This window comes from Triturus cristatus, chromosome 10 (assembly GCF_964204655.1).
Source record: "Triturus cristatus chromosome 10, aTriCri1.1, whole genome shotgun sequence".
NCBI lineage: Eukaryota > Metazoa > Chordata > Amphibia > Caudata > Salamandridae > Triturus > Triturus cristatus.
Window position 1 is genome coordinate 223,370,113 of NC_140593.1, and position 20,368 is coordinate 223,390,480.

At 42.4% G+C, this 20,368-nt stretch overlaps 1 protein-coding gene across 7 annotated transcripts in view; it reads left to right on the top strand.

Moving 5' to 3' along the window:
• Positions 1-20,368, top strand: part of PPP1R9A (protein phosphatase 1 regulatory subunit 9A) — a 772,375-nt gene that overhangs the window by 595,579 nt on the left and 156,428 nt on the right. The gene's annotated exons all lie outside the window — the stretch shown is intronic.

Below are 20,368 nucleotides of genomic sequence, written 5' to 3' on the forward strand. Positions count from 1 at the left end.
CTGATAATGCTCATCAGCCTGTCCAGCAGAATAGTCCGAAGCGCAGAAATACCCCTTCGGGGGTGATTCAGGTGCTATATAAAACCCATAAATAAATAAATAAATGAAAATGACAGGAGATGTGCTCTAAGCCAATAAAGAACACTGATCTTGTTACAGATCCTGCAACGTGCTGGCCTTTGAACGGCCAATAATAGCTGCTTCCATCTGAGAAATAATATGCCAGAGGTGGCCACTTTCCCCAGGAGGGCAAATACAGTCTCATTCTTTGTGCAGGGCAGGAGCCAGTGTAGGACAGGGACGGCCACCTGTGTTTTTTATCAGTCTCTCATATATGATCTTACATTCTGTTCAACTTAACTTTGTGTATTTCCATGTACCTTTAAACAGAAGAGCTACTTGTTTAACTACTTAGGGCCAAAACTTTTGCGAGGTCGCAAACATCCCGAATCACAGAATCAGGCTGTTTGCGAGTGCAAAAAAAACATTATTTAATGTACAAAGGCCCAATTTGCATTTCGGTAATCTATTTCTGAATGGCAAATTGGGTTTGCGATTCGGTATTAGGAAGGGGCGTGTTAAGAACGTCCTTTCCTCATACCAAATCACAGTGGTATGGGTAAATTCTTGGCAACTGAAATGCGGTTGCAAAACATTCACATTTTACGGCCTACTTCAAGTACGTGGAAACTCATCTGCAAATAAAAAGGAGTCCCTTCCCCTTTGAGAATGTTTTCAAAAATATTTCCGTGTCTAATAAAATCATGATTTTCTACCCATCCTAGCTGTGGAAAATCTGAATTTTATGGCAAGGCACAGAGTAGATGCTTTTCTGCAGGTCTGGGGAAAGTTACGGAATCATGCATTTCCCCCCTTTGTGTTAATTCCAAGGGTCCTACTGAAAGTAAACAGGGAGAGAGGCGAGGTAGTTCTAGTAGCTCCTTTCTGGACTTCCCAAGTATGGTTTCCAGACATTCTGGAAATGCTGCTTGCCGACCCGGTACTTCTTCCAGTCGTCCCAGAGTTGTTGACGAACCCGTCGGGGGAGTATCACAAGTTGGTTCTTCAAGGTCATTTAAGTTTGATGGCTTGGTTGGTTTCTTGAGAGCCTGGCAAGTGTCAGGCTTATCATTGGAAGCTTCAAAACTAATTAAAGAGTCTTGGGCACCTGGGACTTCAAATGCATAGAGGTTGGTCTGGAAAAGATGGTTTTGTTGGAGTTCTGCTAGGGGTCTGGATCCCGTTTCAGTACCTTTGGGGGAAGTAGTGAACTATTTGACAGAGTTTTTCCTTGAAGTAAAATCTTACATGGGCTAGCTGCAATTTGCCTCCACCCCTGAAAGGGCCCCATACCGCTGTGGAGACTGGACCCCAATCTCCTGGAGGACGATGGCTTCAGACAAACGTTCTCTGGGGCTATAACAGCTTACTTTGAGACAAACCAGGGGACGGCTAGCTCCACTCTCGTGGAGTGGGACACCTTTAAAGTGGTGGCCAGGGGGCAATGCATGGGTCAGACGGTGGGAGCCAGGAAGGAAATGAATCACGAACTTGAATCCCTGGAAGCCCAGATATTGCTACTAGATAGGGAAACTGGGGGAGGGGCTGACACTCGGAGACACCTGGCAGCAGTGAAGAGTGCTTATAATTCCGCATGGGATAGGTTGAGGACACTAGACACCCGAGATTACCGAGAACGGCAGCATGTGGAGGGCGGCAGAGCAGGGAGACTATTGGCATGGTTGATTAGGCCGGAGGACAGAGAGACTCCAATTCCCAATATAATCCGAGACTCTACTGACCAAGTGATCCACACCCCGAAGGTCATCAACAATGTATTTAGGGAGTATTATGAGCAGCTTTACGGAAACCCAGGGAAAGTTCAGAGTGATAGGACTGTAGCATACCTGGAGGGCTTGGGGTTTGCAGACATGAGATTGCGCCACTAGGGAGGCCTTGGCGCCGAAAGTGGGCTTGCAAATAATTAGGTCTGCCATTAAAAAAATGGCGCTGGGGAAGACTCCGGGACCAGACGGTCTTCCGACCGAATTTTATAGTGCCTTCATAGTTCTATTCAAAAGAAACAATTGATGGACGGAGTGCTGGACAATGCAAACATTCACCCCCCCCAGTCACAAGGCTCTGGGTTAAATCCATCATTCTTTTGCTCACCGCACCACCCCAGTTTGGAGCCAGCCATATGCAAATCAGTCTTGACCCTGTTCCTTGTGGGAACAGTCCAGCCCGAACTGCCAAACAAGGTCCTTCCTGGACAGAAAACAAGCATCCTGGGACTGGTTTTAGGGCATCACCCTTCATCAGCCAGGTTAGCACCCTGACATGCCACCTCCACACGATTCAATGCCTACCCAAAAAGAGGATTTGGAAACTCTATTGTTGGCTATGCAACAAAGCCTTACCTCAATAGAAAATAAAATGGATTCAATGAATACCAGAATGGACTCGATAGTCCTTCAATAGACAAGCATGACGCACGGATCATGGAAGTGGAGCATCGAATCTCTGACACGGAGGATATAGCAAATGGAGTACACAAGCACGTGGCGCAGATGGACAAGGTGCATAAGGTGATCGCTGCTAAAAACGAAGACGTGGAAGCGCGATCCCCCGAAACAACATACGAATCATAGGAATACCGGAAAGCGCCAATACTGGACGAATGGAGGACTTCATTGAGCGCATGTTGCGTACAGTGTTTGCCACAGAATCTTTTTCTCCGCTTATGGTGGTGGAAAGAGCACATCAATCATTGGGCCCTAAGCCGCCGCCAGTGGCACCACAGCGCCCAATCATTGTGAGAATGCTGAACTTTCGCAATAGAGATGTAACACAGCGACTAGCAAGGGAAAAAGGAAATCTAAATTATGAGGGGCAAGACTTTACAATATACCCGGACTTCACCATGGCAGTGCAAGAAGCGTGTAGAAAATGTATTTAAGTGAAGAAAAAATTGGGGGAGGCACAGATTGACTATGCAATGATGTACCGGGCACACCTGTGAGCCACGCACCAAGGAAAACAACACTACTTTGTCCAAGCAAAACAGGTGGAAGAATTTATTAAAAGTTGCTTTGGAACAGATAGACGAAGGCGACAAGAAGCCTAACACTCGCGAACGCCATCTCCAACATCGGAATGACACAACCGCTGCTGCTGCCTGCCACAGTGCAGCAAAGACCAAGTACTGGCCTAAGAAGATGCATTTGTGTGCTCAACCGGAATAAATTTGAGAGAGACTCCTGACGGCGTACACAGATTCCGCTGTAAGTAGACAGTGAGGCCACTATAGACTATGGTCAACAGATAAGTGATATTTGGGGCCATGCTAAATAATTGGCAGCGAGCACCCCTTTCCCCTCTCCCAAGCTATGCTCTATAGAGGAGACTTACTAACTGTTGGGGAAAGGTTATTCGTGTTAGCCACTAGCGCACCCCAAAGGGAATTCCCCTGATTTGTTTAGATGAACATGTTGTTTTGGTATTGGGGTATTGGGGTGGAGGGAGGGAGTGTGATTCCGGCAAGGTTGGGGCGCCCATGTGGGTGGGGGAGGGATGGGTAACAGATGTTAATGATGACAGTTAGGATGAGTACTCAATTGCAGACAACATACAATGTCATAAATACACATGCAACAATGGGTATAGCTTTGAAGGAGGGAAAACTGTCTAGCTATGGACCCCAGAAGCTAATGACATGATGAAAAATAACCAGGCACAAGAAGTACAATTGCTGACATGGAATGTTAGAGTATTGAATGAGCCGCGCAAGCGTAGACACATTTTAGCCTACTTGGAACGCCATAATATTCAAATAGCGATGTTACAGGAGACACATCTAGACCCGCGTAGCACTCCACCCGTCACAAGTAAATGGGCTGCATACAGGACATTTTGTTCTTACTCTACCTACTCCAGAAGGACAACAATATTAATCAAGAAAAACATAGAGGAAGTAACACAATCCTACGAACGTAATATGCACTCGCAAATTGACCTGCATGCATATTTAAATGACGCAGCTTTGGGATGGCTGGGGGACTCGCAGCAAGAATTTCTGGCAGCACCATTAGAGAAGGATGAAATATGAGAGGCAATCATGAAAATGAGATCAGGCAAAGCACTCAGATTAGATGGCCTCCAGATTGATTTCTATTAAACATATATAGATCAGCTTGAGTATGTATTGAAAAACATGTATGATGAGGGCTATGAAACTGGGCTACTGACTTGTACAATGAGAGAAGCCTTGATAATCTCGATTTTAAAACCTGGAAATGCAGCAGATCAATGCGACTTATATAGGCCATTGTCGCCTTAATAACGACACTAAGATACTAGCAAAAGTGTTGGCGAATAGACTAACCTTATTAATGGAGAAATTAGTGCTACCGGATCAGGCAGGGTTTATCCCAGGGAGGGCCACATCCCATAATCTTCGGACCTTGTTCTCCATAATGCAAGATATTGATCCCGAAATAGCTGCAGTGGCGGTCTTTTTAGATTCCACAAAAGCGTTTGATTCAGTAGAATGGGATTATATACTAGGGATACTGCAACGTATGGGAATTCCAATAGGATTCCTTTCATGGATAAAACTATTATATACCTCCCCAACTGCTAGAATATAGCTCAATGGCCAGAGCTCAACGCCCTTCTCGATAACTAGAGAGACGAGACAGGGTTGCCCCCTGTCTCCCTTACTATTTTCTCTAGTCATTGAGCCCTTAGCATCCAAACTCAGACAACACCATCGAGATAGAGCTTTACAATATTTTATGCGTCAGGTATTACTATGTCTGTACACAGACAATGTTACTCTTTATATAAAAGACCCGGAACAAAATTTGAACCCAGTAATGAGAGAGTTTATTGTATTTGGGGATATGTCAGGTGTACACATAAACTGGGTAAAATCACAGATATACCCTTTAACATCAGCTACCAAAGCATGCCCAATAGAGTATCCGATCACCTGGTGTGAGACTGATATAAAATACTTGGGTTTACATATAACAGCGGACCGGGCGGAATTGATGAGGTTTAATTATGGCACTGCGCTGAACTTGATAACTAATTGGATAATGCGCTGGATATCTCTGCCCCTGTTGATTGTAGGACGGACGTCCCTTATTAAAATGATCATTCTCCCTAAACTACTATATCTATTTATGAATATTCCATACTACCCCGGTAAACATTGTTTTGCGGCACTAAAGAAGGAGCTGATATGCCTGACATGGGGAGACAAGCAGCCAAGATTAAAATGGGATATGCTCATTTAGACATATGCTTAAGGCAGGTTTGAAGTTCCAAATCTGGAGCTTTATTATGTATGTGCTCAAGCGCACTATGTGGCTTATCCGTTCAATCCACCCCCATACATGCCACATATAGTGGTTGAACAAAGCTACACTGATCTGATTCCTCTAGCAGGAGCTATTAACAGTGTACATAAGCCTCGGGAAAAAGTTCCTACAACAATGGCATGCACTGCTTTAGCATGGCAGTGCATTAGGGAAATGCTGCAGGCCCCCATGATATACTCTCCCTTATTGCCGCTTCTTTACCACCCACATATGCAAATATTGCAAGAAAATGACTTCCAACAAATGCTACGCAAACTTGATTTGATTTGATTTTGATATTTATAAAGCACAGAATGCACCCGACGGCATCAAGGCACTAGAGACCAGCCGTACATACCATGGAGAGTAGAAAAAGGGAGAGAACTCCAGTTCACCACTAGACTGTGAACAACCAGGTTTTAAGGGCTTTTTTGATAGGAAACAGAAGGGGGATAGATCTGAGAGCATGGGGTAGGGAGTTCCAGAGTTTTCTTGCTGCCACCGAGAATGCCCTGTTCCCCCACTTCTTCTTGTTACTGATAGTTGCTTTTGGAGCGAAGAACGTAATGGTCTGCTGGGAGAGTGCCATTTGAACATAGTATTCAGCCTTGAAGGGTAGGGAGCATACAATGATTTATGAACCATACAAAGAGATTTAAAACTAATGTGTTGTTCAATAGGAAGCCAATGCATGCGTTCTATACCCTTCCTGGCAGATTGTTTTCTGGGAATGTCCAGAATGAGCCTTGCCAGAGCGTTCTGCAGTGCCTGAAGTTTGTGCTGCAAGCTCTTATTAGCAGCCAGGTACAGAGTATTACAGTTATCAAGTCTGGACATAACCAAGGCCAGTGCTACCTGTATCCTAGCTGATCGTTGGATAAAAGGGAAGATTTGTTTTAACATCCTTATGAGCCAGGAGCATGTAGAAATGGTACGATTCACTTGGATATTGAAACTAAGTTCAATATCCATCAGGACTCCAAGGTTCTTAGCCTTTTTGCTCGGGGCAGGACAGCATCCCCAGGATTGAGGCCAGCTGCTACTATTTCACTTGGATACCCCTGATCCAAATAACATCACTTCGGTTTTCTCCCCATTAAGTTTCAAGAAGTTAGCAGACATCCAGTCTACCACTCTGGTCATACATCCAATGACATTTTCTGACAATGAGCCCAGCCCCTTAGGGATGGTGACCATAATCTGTGTATCATCTGCATATGACTCCACCCCCAATCCAAAGGAGTGGACCACAGTTGCAAGGGGTGCTACATACAGATTGAAAAAAGTAGGGCTCAGAGAAGACCCCTGCGGGACTCCACAAGGTAGAACATAGGAGTCCGAGTGAAAAGATTTTAAGTTCACCCTTTGGGATCTCCCTGACAGAAATGAGGACAGGAGGGCAAGTGCTTGATGTGACATGCCAAGACTCCGGAGTCTGTCCAGCAGTAGAGTAGGAGAAATAGTAACGAATGCTGCTGACAAATCCAAGAGAATTAGCACTATCCCCTGTCCTTCATCCACTGTGGGCCTGATGTAGTCCGTGGCTGATATTAAAGCTGTTTCCTAACCATGATGCCTCCTGAATCCAAACTGCGAATCCCTAAACCATGATTGATGTTATGCAGTTTCAATGAGCTGCTTATTAAGATGTAGCTCCAGGATTTCTCCTGGAGCAGGTAGCAAGGAAATGGGACGATAGTTTTTACAGTCCCTAGGATCAAGATTAGGTTTTTTCAAAAGAGGTCTGATAATGGCCTGTTTCCAAGTATGGGGATAGATTCCGGGTCAAATTATATAATTCATTCATTTACAGAGGGGTTCTGCTTTGGTGTCAGCAGCCATATGTAGGATTGCGGGTGGACACGCCACCATCGGAGAGCCTGGGTGCGTTCTCATAAGATATTGTACAAGAAGAGGTGGCGTGAGGTCAAAGAATTTTGAGAGGCCGCTATGCTCGCTGCCAGGCATCAGAGGTACATCTTCGATAGGACTGCTGACTGCCGAAGTTATGGTGAGCGTTTCAGGGTGTGACTCGAAGCCGGTATATATGTCCGTGATTTTAGTTTGAAAGAAGGTAGCCAATTGATTGCAGAATATTTAACATACAAAACTGGGACGACTTATATGTAGAGGGCATATTCCGCACGAGGGAACAATTCATTAACAGAATAACTCCCACATCCATGGATATTTTCTTGTATGTGAGACTAAGACAAAGTATAAAAACATACACACCGGATTATCCTGTGGAACCTCAGATACTAGCTCCATTACATTTACTGCTACAGCTAAAAATGCCTCAACACGTAGTCTCCTTACTCTATCATAATATACAGGCCAACCTTAAATCGGACCACTGCAATATATGTGTGGCATGGGAAATAGAGTTGGGATGCGATTTAACAGATGAACAATGGGAGTACTGCTGCACACAAACTGGGTGTCTCTGCAAGTAGCCGCTTACGTATTATCCATTACAAATTTCTACATCGTATATATTATACTCCAGCTAAAATGTTTAAACTAAGAGACAATAACAGATGTGATAGATGTGGAACCGAAGAGGCAGACTTTATGCACCTTGCATGGGACTGTAGTGCCATTAACCAATACTGGCAACAAGGTTTCATAGGACTCACACAAATGACATCAATATTAATACCGGCAGCACCGCTGTTAGCCCTCCTAGGTCATATGGAACATATTGCTGCCAGATGTAGGAAATACGTGGCACTGGGGCTATTTTTAGCTAAACTAAGAGTTGCTTGCAGATGGGGGAGGGGAAGAGCCCCTTAACTCAAAGACTGGATCCAAGATCTGGTATTTTGGCAAGAACAATCTTTGACATATGCAGAATTACTTCCACCAACATCGCGCCCAAAAGATATTTGGGACCCATTAAAGTCGTATTTAATAACACGGACAGCAGATGATGCATAGACACTTAAACATCAAGAAGAGATAGGCACTGTGCGGAAAGAACTGAAAAAAGTGGAGTGTAGAGTTGAACTCTTTCTCCCGGGTCGGATAACCTCCCCTACTGATGGTTTATGTAGCATGTTGTAGTAATGTGGGCATTCACGCAGGAACTCTTCTTTTGTGTACCTTGGCTATTCATGAAAGGGGAAGATGTATACGTAAGAAGTGAATACTGTATTACCGTAGTCAAATGATATATGTGTACTAGAAGATGTTCAAATATATAGCACATGAAAAGATGAAAATTGTATGACATGAGACCTTTGGGAACGTATGTACGATAAGACAATTCATGTGTACCATCAATATATTAATGTTATGCATATTTTGCAAAAATGCCAATAAAAAGATATTTTTTTTTTAAAAAAGGAAATGCTTAGATTGTACTGTGATAATTACTATAAATGCCAATAAAAATTATATTTAAAAAAAAGAGGGTGGCAAAACAGCATGATGTAATTGGCTTGAAGAAAGGATCTTATAAAACCAAAGAGGATTAGGACTTGGGTTTCGCTTAAAATTGGGATGCCATTCTGGATAGATTGTGCAGAGTACATTCTGCTTTTGCTCTTGACAGAGTAAACCTGAGTTTACAGTAACACTTTGTGGATTTGGCTAGATGTTAGCTGATCAGGCAAAGTACTCGTTGTGGCTGTTATGTCTTTACCAGATGTAAAGATCAGGGTTTGGGTAAATTAGTGGGTCCGATTTCAATGGTTTATCTTTTAAAAGGAGTAAGCGGAAAGCAATGTGGGTGATTATCTTATGTGTGTCTCACACCAACACCTTCTTCAACGACTTCTGGTTAGGACTCCGCCTCCCATCTTCCCTCTGGCACGTTCAGCTCTACCAGTGCTAGTTTGTTTCTCCTCTTCCATACTCTAGATTCTTCCCTCTTCTATCCCTCCATTATCCTTTTCAATCCAACTAACAGACTCACATGTTCACCGCTCAAATTAACTCATACTTCCCTATAGTAATTCACCACTAATCCTTGTTGGGTTCCGGAGTAGCATGCTACTCACCGAAAGCACTTCGATGCCTTGTAAGGGGTAGTAAGTACTATATAAATACAAATACAATTGCAAGTAAACTCTTGTTTATTAATATTCACGAATGCCTTGCAACATCTGCCTGAGGCTATGGTGATCCAAAGGTAAGGCAAGGTACGTGATGTTGTTGTTCTTTTTCTTTATTTAAACTAGCCATAGATATTAATGGGGACTTGTTTTTATAGGGTCCTTCTCTTGCCCAGCACAATTACTCTTGCATCATCATCATCATCATCATCATCTGGCAGCAAACACTCTTGTAATACACTGGGTACCAGTCACTCTTAATGCCTTTTCTCCCCTACTCTACAGAAGTGTGTGTCACTCTGCGATTGGCCATGCCATGTATGTATGTGCTGCAAGGCTAAAGACTTATAGGGTCCAAAAGCAGAGACCTATTGGCTATGCCAGTGCATGTTAAGTTCAGCGCTAGCAAAGACCTTTTGATTTTTGGTAAAATTAGCTGTATATGATATTTGTGTACAGGAGCATTCAGCCAACCAGCCCCGGCCTGTGCAGGTAAGAGAGGTGTAGCGGTGAGGCCCGTTGGGGGGGATTTCATCAGACGATGATGAGGGAAAATTAAAGAAATAATTATTTTTCCCTCGTCATTGTCCGTCAAAATCCCCTCCCCCCCGTTCCCATCCCCCCACCAGGCCCCATCGCTCTTACCTGCACAGGCCGCGGCTGCAGCCAACCCTCTTCATCCATTGGTCTTTTATTGTAGAATTCAAATTTTTCTTTCATCAGCTAAATCATTCATCATGGGGCAGTTAGTCCATGCACTCCAGCCCCTGGCTAACTTCACTGTGTGTGACATGATTCCATCCTTTAGGAAGAAGCCAATCCACACACAAAATGGTTCCTTCAAGGGCCAGTGACTAATGTGGTAATATATAATTTTTGAGGCCAAGAAAATATTTTTGTTTTTAGCCAATGTGTTTCTTTTTAGATTCATGGGGGTGCAGCAACCTCCCCAACAATTAGGTTTTGCAAAAACCATGTCCAAGCAAAGCAAGCATAGTCCAACCCAAAAGACTGGAAGGCAACTCCAGGCCCGCCGGCTTTTTCACTGCTTGTTTTTACTTTGTTTCTAGCTCTCACTATCCCACCACATGCAAGGTTATTGAACTTAAAAATAAAAATAAATCTGACTTAGGAAGAAATATTTTCTCTAAATGACTAGAAGAAGATCAGAATCATGCAAGTCAATCCATGTTTTTGGCATCACTGCTAACTTAGGGGCATGAAGACACAGGCAGTTTTAATGTCAGACATCAGAGAACTGTCCACTGTAAGCACATATTTCTCGCCTTGCTTGACTCAGATATTTAGTTCCACTTAGCAAGGGAACAAGAACCATGTTCATTATTTGGATCCATTTCGCGGGGGAACAAATACAGTAGCTCCACTTCTAATGGAGCCAGCAATCTGCAGCGAGGGCATGGGGGGGGTCACAGTTGGGGTTAGCGTGATGAAGAGTCTCAGCACAATATACATAACAAAACATTAGCATGCAAACACTTTCTATTACTGAGAACAAGGCACCAGATCAGACGTGCTTGCATCCACTCTCACGTATGACGAAAGGGTGGGATCTATGCCTTTGAATGACGTCTGAAATTATGCAGGGACGATGAAGCTTCTGACGCCCGAAACCCTGATTGCGTCACTGGCCAACAGAGTGCATATAACCATAGACCACAATTGTAATGAAGGGCTTTAAAACAGAAAGCCCTGCATCGTGCATCACAGTTCAGAAAGTTGATTACTGCCTGGCTTCCGTCTCCTGCAGCGGCTGCTGCTCTGTAGGTGCCCATTTTCCTGCAGTCTCCAGCCCCGGGCCCATCTGCATTATTTAGGCCACTGGGCCCAGAGCACTTCTCCTTCCCACCTCCACTTGCCCCCCTGCTGCTCCTCAGATGCCGATCAGCATTTAAGTTAGTGGCCAGAGCAGGGAAGGGCAGTCGATACTTTCCTCCTTGATCAATTGCCTTTATTCACAGTGCTGGTTGTGAGCCCCGCCTCATCGTCCACGTAACTCCTTTGCCAAGATGCGAGGCTGCTGCACCGCCTAAGTACCCCTAGGTCAGCGGGCAGCACCTGGGGAGCTCACTCTGCATCAAGTACCTTCTGGGGCTGGGCTCTGATATGGCAAGTTTTATAAGTGCCCAGTGGTGGCTGATGGTCATTTCTCTTTCGTCTCCCCTAGCCAAGCAGCGCGACACCCGCCATTTTGACAGGGCTCCTCGTGGTGACCCAAGGCTGTTGCTCGGCAGGGGATTGTCGCAAGGCTTTATTGAAGTGCTCAGATTGTGTGTTTCATCTTCAGGATTAAGCTGGATATAAGCTCATGTTTTCTTGTTTTAGTAAATTACAATTTGTCCCAAATTTTATTGTAGATTTGTAGGATTCAGTAAAAAACATAGTGCTGCTTTTTAAAGTACATTCATGTTGTTAATTAATCCGGAGAATGATAGGCCTATAATGTGTGATCAAACGAACTCTGATTTGATTTGAGGAAATTAATATGGTACTAGTCAGTCAGGGAGTTGAGCACCATTATTACCAAGTATGTATTTTTTTATATTGATAGGCAAATGGTAGCATAAATAAATCAAACAGGTGTGTAGTCATGTAGACTGGCATAACATCTGACTTTGTAAGATTGACTTTGTACCTGGCAATTGTACCTGGCCTTTTAATTGATTTTCGAAGATCAAGAGGGATTGTTTACATTCAAAATATCAGTAAGTAAATCATCAGCACACATTGATATTTTATGCTGTAGAGAGCCAATTACAGACCCTTGGAGGGGTATAGCTGAAGATTGTTAGAATGTGGTTTGATTATCACAACCTTGAGTATGGGTGAGGGACGGCATGACTGTTTTTCTCCTTAACTTCATTTAGGGTGTAACCAGGGCCACTGAAATTATGTGGCAGGGGTGCACCAAATTATATGATAGGGTTCACTAAAGTATGCGGCAAGAAAAAGCAAATTATGCAGCATAATGCAACACATTTTTTAATAGTATTTTTTCATAATTGTGTAAGTTTTACACATGGTAATACTATCTGAGCAAATATTTAATCTCATTAATACTCATTTAATAATCAAATATAGAAATAAGCAACTGAAAGATGACAAGTTATCCTTTGTGAAGTGCCTTCCACTAACACGCAAACAGATGTTGCCATGTTTTTAGTAACTTTTGATCCTTTGAGCCAGAAACAATTTTTTTTGTTAAAATCTACAGATTACGCAGCAGATGGTGGATTATGTGGGAAATGCAGCAAATATATTACTATGCGAAAAAGGCAGCATCCACAGAATCGCCTAATCCCAGTGGCCATGTGTATAATTATTCTTAATGATGGATCATATGGATTCCAGTTTATCACTTTGATCCAGTGAATAATGGACCCTTTGAATCAAGTGGCTCCAATATGAAGTCCCAGCACACATAGCTGTAGGCCTCTTCAGTGACGAGAGGCTACCACATCAGTTAGGTCTGAGTTTTGTACCACAACGGTTATTACCATCAGCCTTCACTAATAATATTCTGAGTATCTTCCCCGTTAAAGCTAGTTTGGAGAGATCGGAACAACTTCAGAAGCGGCGACAGAGCACAACATTTAGCCAAGATCTTTTAGTATGTACTCATAGGTAAAATCGCTCTGTGGTAGCCACATTACATGTATTCTTTTCCTGGAGAATTATTGATGCCACTCTGATTGATTTTCAAACAACATTTAAATCAAGAGTCTTTATAGAGCAGCGTTTTCCAAACTGTGGGTCGCTGCAGAAGAACCTCCTCATGACTTTTACCATCCTAAAAAAAGGCTGATTGTTTGAGAAATATTAATATATAAACTAAAAAAGTAAAAATAAAAAATGTAAACCTTTGTTAAAGTGTGATATTCGATTTCACAGGGAAGTGTTATCTCTTCGTTAGATGCAACATTTTCTCAAATTTCAACTGCTGGGTGTTCTGTCAGTCCTAATTGAATTCCAAGTATTAGCATTTTGTAGTACAGTGATAATCCCTAAAACAAACATAAACAGCATAACATATTGCATTACAATAAACATGGTGATTTTCATTTTCCACAGCTGCACAGATACCAAATGTTGTTCACATCCTTATTACTTCTGCTTGCAGCAATCCACATCCTACTATAAGTTGCATTCTGATGGATATATCTAACTGCAGATGATTACCTTATGAATTTCCTAGATGATAGACAGAATCTGGCTCGTTTTCGTAGCAATTGATCCCCCTCGCTGGCATGGGACTCTCTGAGGACCTCGCTCAGCCTCGGAAGTGACCGTAGAGAGCTGTGTACAGGGCAAACCCCTGCACAATTATGCCAGTATCTTCCTTTCAGCGCCTTTCAACATGGTCCCAAGCTATAGTCCCAACTTCGTTGGTTTTTGCCAAATCTAAGATTCTTCTGCAATAAGAGAGTGTACTAGGGAAATGTCCCTTTAAAATTAACAGGCTTTAAACCATGCTGCAATTGCAGGAAACAGTTGTCAGTTATAGGTCCACACAATATCTGCTTGTGGTGACTTGGGTCTGGGCACAACTCAAAGTTATGCAACAAAATGTTCCCCGATTCACTCGAAAGTGATCAGTGAGCTGGAGGTAAAGCTTTATGTTTCTAAACATTCCAGAAAGTGGACAATGTCCTGCTCCAAGTCATGAGCCATCTCCAGATCTCTGTCTTCTGGGAAGTTGAAGTTGAATACATGGGGCCACAAGCTGGAGTCGCCCCTACTGTCACCCAACTCTGAGCTTTTTCTGAGGCTAGTCCCAACATGCCCCTAAGTCTTCTGACTTTTGTCAACCCCGAAGTAGGTAGAGGCCATTCGGGAGGCCATGCTATAACGTTTCAGGTTGTTGCTGGCTCACGCTTGAGCACCATTGAGCCACATAGAGCCACAGGTGACCCAATTTAGATTCCTGCTGGCAGGTCTGCCCAGGTGGCGACTAACAGTGTTGGACCTCTTGCCAGCTATCTGCATGCATTGCTATCTGCATGCATTGCCCATGCATTGTCTCTTGCATCAGAGGCCTCATTGGTTCGGACTACTCAAGCGCTGGGTCCTACTCCAATGCCCGTTTCTGATCTAGAACAGTTGTCAACCCTTGCCAGGCCTAGTTCTTGATATGAGTTTACCAAGGTGCAGTCCCCAGCTTTCAGTGATTTCCAGTCTCTTCATCGTTGTCGGTATTACGTTCATCTAGTAGCCTTGCTTAAATCGGAATATATTGCTGTTCAAGGGTTCCAAAATGTTCTACATGACAAGAACAACAATGAGTAGACAGACAATTTGCTCCTCCCTCGTTAGTCTGCCCTATATGCAGATCTGTAGAATGCAATGTTCCTACATATTTCCGTAGAGACACAGTTGGACTCCCCACTGCCCCCCTTTCCATTTAGGAAAGGTCCTCCTTCACAGTAGTAGACAGAAGGTTAAGAGAGGTATTTGACTTACAGCTAACCACAATATAGATCATTGCAAACTTATTGGGTGAACTCTTGTAGCCTGGTTCTGCTACTTTAGCTACTTCAGAGCTCTTACTAAAGAGGCCCTGATGGAAACCTTGATGTTGATTTGCTCTAAGGCATGTTCAACCTGACCAGTAAGTGGACTAGTAGCAAGACATAATGAGCCTACCCCTAGAGATCCTACATTTGGGACTGAGCAAATGACTCCCAAGAACTTGGTATTTCAAGATTCTACTAGCAATGTGAACCCCAACACATTCCCTTTGCTCCACCAGACCGACAATCAAAACATACCGATGAGTTTGGGAAAAGGCTTTTCTCTTCTGCTGGCTTGGCCCTGAACTCTGTTAGCCTGTTTGGATGTTACACTCATGCACTTTAGAAAACGGCCAGCAAGATTTTACCTGTCATCCCTGATGAATTCAGGAATGTCTGTACTCAGACAATCCAAGACTGATAGGAAACAGCAAAATATGTTTTGAGGGTCGACCTGTATATGATGGACTGTGTGGATCACAGGTGTCATGCCTAGATTCATTCTTGAGAATTTTCTGGGGACATGCACACATCCCTTATGTATGTGCTATTTGATGGTTGTAGGCTTTCTGAAGAGAAAATTGATTCTGCATTTGCAGGGTTCAAAGACAGCCATGTAATGGCTCACTCGTTGGGCTTTCTATCCCTCACCTGTCAATTCTACCAACAATACCAAAAATTCAGAGGCTCACCTGTCTCCCTAGAAACTTTTCTGAATAACCAACATAAACTCTTTCATCACTTAAGAGGGCAAAGTGGACATTATAAGTGTGAGCAATAATCATCTTCCTACTCCCAAACACAGCTACAGCCAAGCTGCTTTGATTTTCCCTCCCCCAGTAATGGGCAACTGGTAGGGGTCAGCATTTGTCTTTTGCTGCCCAGCTGGCATGCTGTAATTTCAGACCAGGTGGTGATTTGAATCATTCAACAATGTTAAACCCTCTCCTTCATATTCCACCACCCTCATATCCTATCTGTTTGTAGCACACTTCAGCAGATCAAGCCTCCATTCTGCAGGAAGTTTGGTTGCTGCTGGGCAGAGGGGCCCTAGAGAATATCTAGAGGTACATTAGGGCTGGTAGTGCTACTCCTGTTATTTTTCGATCCCATAAAAGAATAGCAAACTCAGGCCAATTCTAGTCCTTCAAATTTGAACACCTTCCTGTGGAAGGACAAGTTTAATATGGTGACTTTGGCCCAACTTCTTTCCAACCTACATACTAGGTGCAGGATGCTGTCCTTGGACTCACGGGATGCATACTTGCATGGGTCCATCCCGCAGTTCCACAGATGCTTCTTGCAGTTTGTCGTGTGGCCAGAGTAGAGTTTTCTGTTTTACCCCTTAGGTGTTAACAAAGGTGATGGTGGTGGTCACTGTCCATCTTCACAGGTCGGGAATACATGTATTTCTCTACCTCGATGCCTGTCTGTTAAAGATGGGCTTTCCGCAATCAGTCGTGGCCACCTACAGCTAATGTATTCTCTTGTGTGATCCCTGGATTTTTCCATCAGTAAGCTGAAGTCCCGCCTGCAGTCTACAGAGAGGATTCCTTTCATAGGAGCATCCTGCTCGTAGACCTTTCCACCTCATAGTGAGTCTGGCATCTCTAAGTTATGATCCTGATGTTTGGGCCTCACTCTTGTGTTCTGTCGTGGATGTTTCTGAGGCTTCTTGGCCTTGCACTTTATGGTGGTCTCATGTGCTCATTACCACATGTGGGCCTTGCAATAGAACCTCTGCATGCAGTGTGCAAAGTACTAGACAATGTCTACATTTCAAATTACATACTCACACACACAAAAGAAGGGGTGAGTGGTGCAACTCCACAACCGTCCTCCCAAACTATAAATCTTACACACACAAAAGAGATAAGGAGGTAAGAATCAAAGATTATCAAGCTCTTTGTGGACCCATATATTTAATAAAAGAGACATCACCCACTAGTAATGGCATGCTTCATCAGAGGGCGTGCTACTACACTCCCTGTGTAACGTAAACCAGGGGTGGAACAATGATTTTTTCAATATCAAAACACTCAAAGGGATCCGCTGTAATCCCTACGAGATCCCAAAGGTCACGGTCAGTCAGTCTTGCTTATTAGTGAGCTGTGGACCCGAAGACAGAGTAAGGTCACTGCAGAGTCCAATGGCACCTCCTACCAGCAGGTGTGAGCAATTGCTAGAAAAATGTTTCAGATCCAGTCTGGTGCTGGAGGAATTTCAGAAGGTGAGGAATCTGTAGTTAGATAGAGCAGAAAGAGCATTACAAAATATAAGTCATTTGCTCCTTTTGCCTATAAGTGAAAACTGTTTGTTTGAATTCTTCTTGGACAACCACACATATTTCTTTCCATTTGTAAAAACTAGACAAAACGTAAGCACACTACTGCACAGCATTACAATTTCTACTGAAAATTGAGTAATCATATTAAGTAAAGAGCAGTATGGCATGGGAATTGTCTGAACCCCAATATTTTATGTACCCAATTTTAACATTGTGCAGTTCATCTCTGGATTCTCATGTTGATCTAGCAGTAAGAGACTACTCTCCTCACCAATAAGCTGTAATTTAGCAGTGTAAAAATCTGAATAAACTCATTACCATTTAATAAATGAGTTCTTGATCAGAATAGGGAAAAATACATTTATTTCAGAATTCTCAATAAAAATGATACAGAAGAATACATACATTTCCCATGAGTGCTCAGATACAGAAAAACTAAATCGCAAACCATAGTAAAATCCCTATTTAACAATTATAACTAGGAAAAATCCCTATGCAACTCATAAAGTGTCGTAACAGCATCCTAAGAGAAGAAAAAAGTCTCAAAATAATCGGACAGAGTCTTGTGAGAAAAATGGGAAGTCTCCCAAAAACCCTTCAAACCAGGGGGATTTATACACAATTTATGCATGATAATTAATAGAAATGCAAATTCAACATGGTGTGATCATGGTTAGGTCACATTGGCAAATCAAAAAAACTATGCAATGATTAAAGTTTCTTAGCGCTAACCCATTTCTTAAGGTAATGGAAATCTTACGCTTGCTTACTCAGCAACTGCCCTCCAGAGAGGTACAACATAATATGAAAGATTTTTCGAAGAATAGTTAATAGAATGATGTTCTTGGGCATGGAACCGCCAGTGAAAATCCTTATAAATAATACATCAGGTACACAATAGAAAGCTTCATTCACAATACATTTTTTCTATTAATATCACCCCCTTTTTACGTCATAACATTCTGTGCTCCATGAAAACTATGTGGCGAGATGACTTGCAGCAGGTAACTGACTGGGAGGGGTGAATGACATGAGTAAGATGAACCAAACACCAGAAACTGCATCTATCTAACATAAATGGTGTCTCACACAAAAATGTGGCAGAACTAAACTTTACTATAAATTACACTTCTAAACAAAACAATCAAATTGTCTCAAGTGCAATATTATTAATTCATTAGTTACAACTATATGCATCAGTAAAATTATTAATTCGCACACGTAATTTGTCACCCACAATTCCACATCCCAAAAAGCTTTGACAATTGAACCAAGTACTCACTGACTCTAGTTAGCTCCAATAACGCAGTGATTGCTGGTATGCACTATGTGTTTCACTGGTTGGATACTCTGCCCAGTTGCATTGATCATATCCACTGCAAATATATCTCACACCTCTCAATTTCTAGCACTAACCATATTGGTATTTAAAGTGCTAGTAGGGGAAAAAGAAACTATAAATAAGAGCAGTATTTTAAACTTGGTGTTTTTGTGGGATAAGATAGAGTCTCTTGAGACCCCCCAAGGTTGGGGAAAGATTCCAGTGGACTCATCCACTCTTAGAAAGGGGACCGAACAAGGCCCTCTAAACATAAGAAGACAAATGGCACTGCTACCTTCCACAGATATTAACATCCACCATTCATTTAAGGACTCTTTGGAAATGAACCATTTATGTGGTCAATTAGTTAAATAACCCATTGTAAATGACTCATCGTGCCACCTGCTGTGGAGTAGATGAATTTACTTGTGTAATATCTTTCCATTCTCTTTAACACACACATCCACTCACATGGGCAAGCATAAATGGTCTTCTGAGAGACTTGAACACCTCACCTCACAACTTCATTCTACATCGCATACTGCTATGAACATGTAGTTTAAGTTGTGAAACAGGTTGGAAATGATGCCTTCTAGAGGACATTCTTGCCATATTTCAGAATGTCATTAGTACACAAAAACAATAAACAGTTGATAGTTGTACAGTACTCTGGTTGCAAGGCCTAAGTATGTTAAGCCCTTTATTAAAACTGAAGGATATTTAAATAAGGCACAGTTATCCTTCTCTTGCACCAATAAGTTCCTTACAGTTTCTATAGAGACGTTTGTTCATACCATGACTTACAACAATTTTATAAATTCAGATTAGTGTAATTTCTTTGTTCCTATGTCAGATAAATGGACATTTCCTTTAGTGGTATATTGTAGGCATCTCTTGCAAATATTGAATTGGTCTCATACTCACCAAAATCTGGTTGCAAAACAATGAAATTGTATCGACCCCCAAGCTGGACTAATAACCCAATCACTAAAGGGAAGGAGTCTCTTAAAGACCCCTTTTCTTTGTGATTAAAAAAAATAAAGTTTGCTGTTGAGAAGCCAATGGTTCACAGGACCACTTCAGATTCTTTAAAAGAAAAGTATATATATTTTGTTAAATAAAACCCTGTCTCTTTTGACAAAAGGCAATCACGGACATGGTGGTCTGCTCATCCCTATGATGGTCTCCAATCAGAGTGAGTCACAATTTGTGACCTACCTCATGAATATTAACAAGGTAGGTCAGATTGCGGCCCACACCAAATCTGAATTTTCCGAAACAACAAATCTGTACATTGATTAATTGGGGAAAATATTCACTGGTCGCAAAAATATAGGTCACGCATTGTGAGCAGTATTTTGTGACCAGTAAATAGTACCTCTGGCCACAAGTAACCACAAGTATGAGAATTATCATGAATGGCAATCACCATGTAAAAACAAGCATTCTTTGATTAGCTCAGGCTAGCAAGAATATGTAAAACTGAAAAAAGTTAGTGGGCCCTGCTGGATTCAATATTTATTGCATGTGATAAAAATCTGATACTTAGATGTTCGGAATTTATTGGATACAATCATTATTCCAAGTTTTTAGGAAATATCATGGATTTTGGTGCTTACCACATCAACTTTTGTATGCCCCAGTAAAATACCAGGCCATGTTAAATTCTAGCTGGTTTGAGTTGCTGAAAGTTAACGAAGGGTCATTATCGGGTGCAGTAAATACCGCATCACTAGTAATTGCAATCCCTATGCTCCATTTAACGGGCCACTTTTAATCAGACCGTGTGTGTATATTTTCTGTGAATT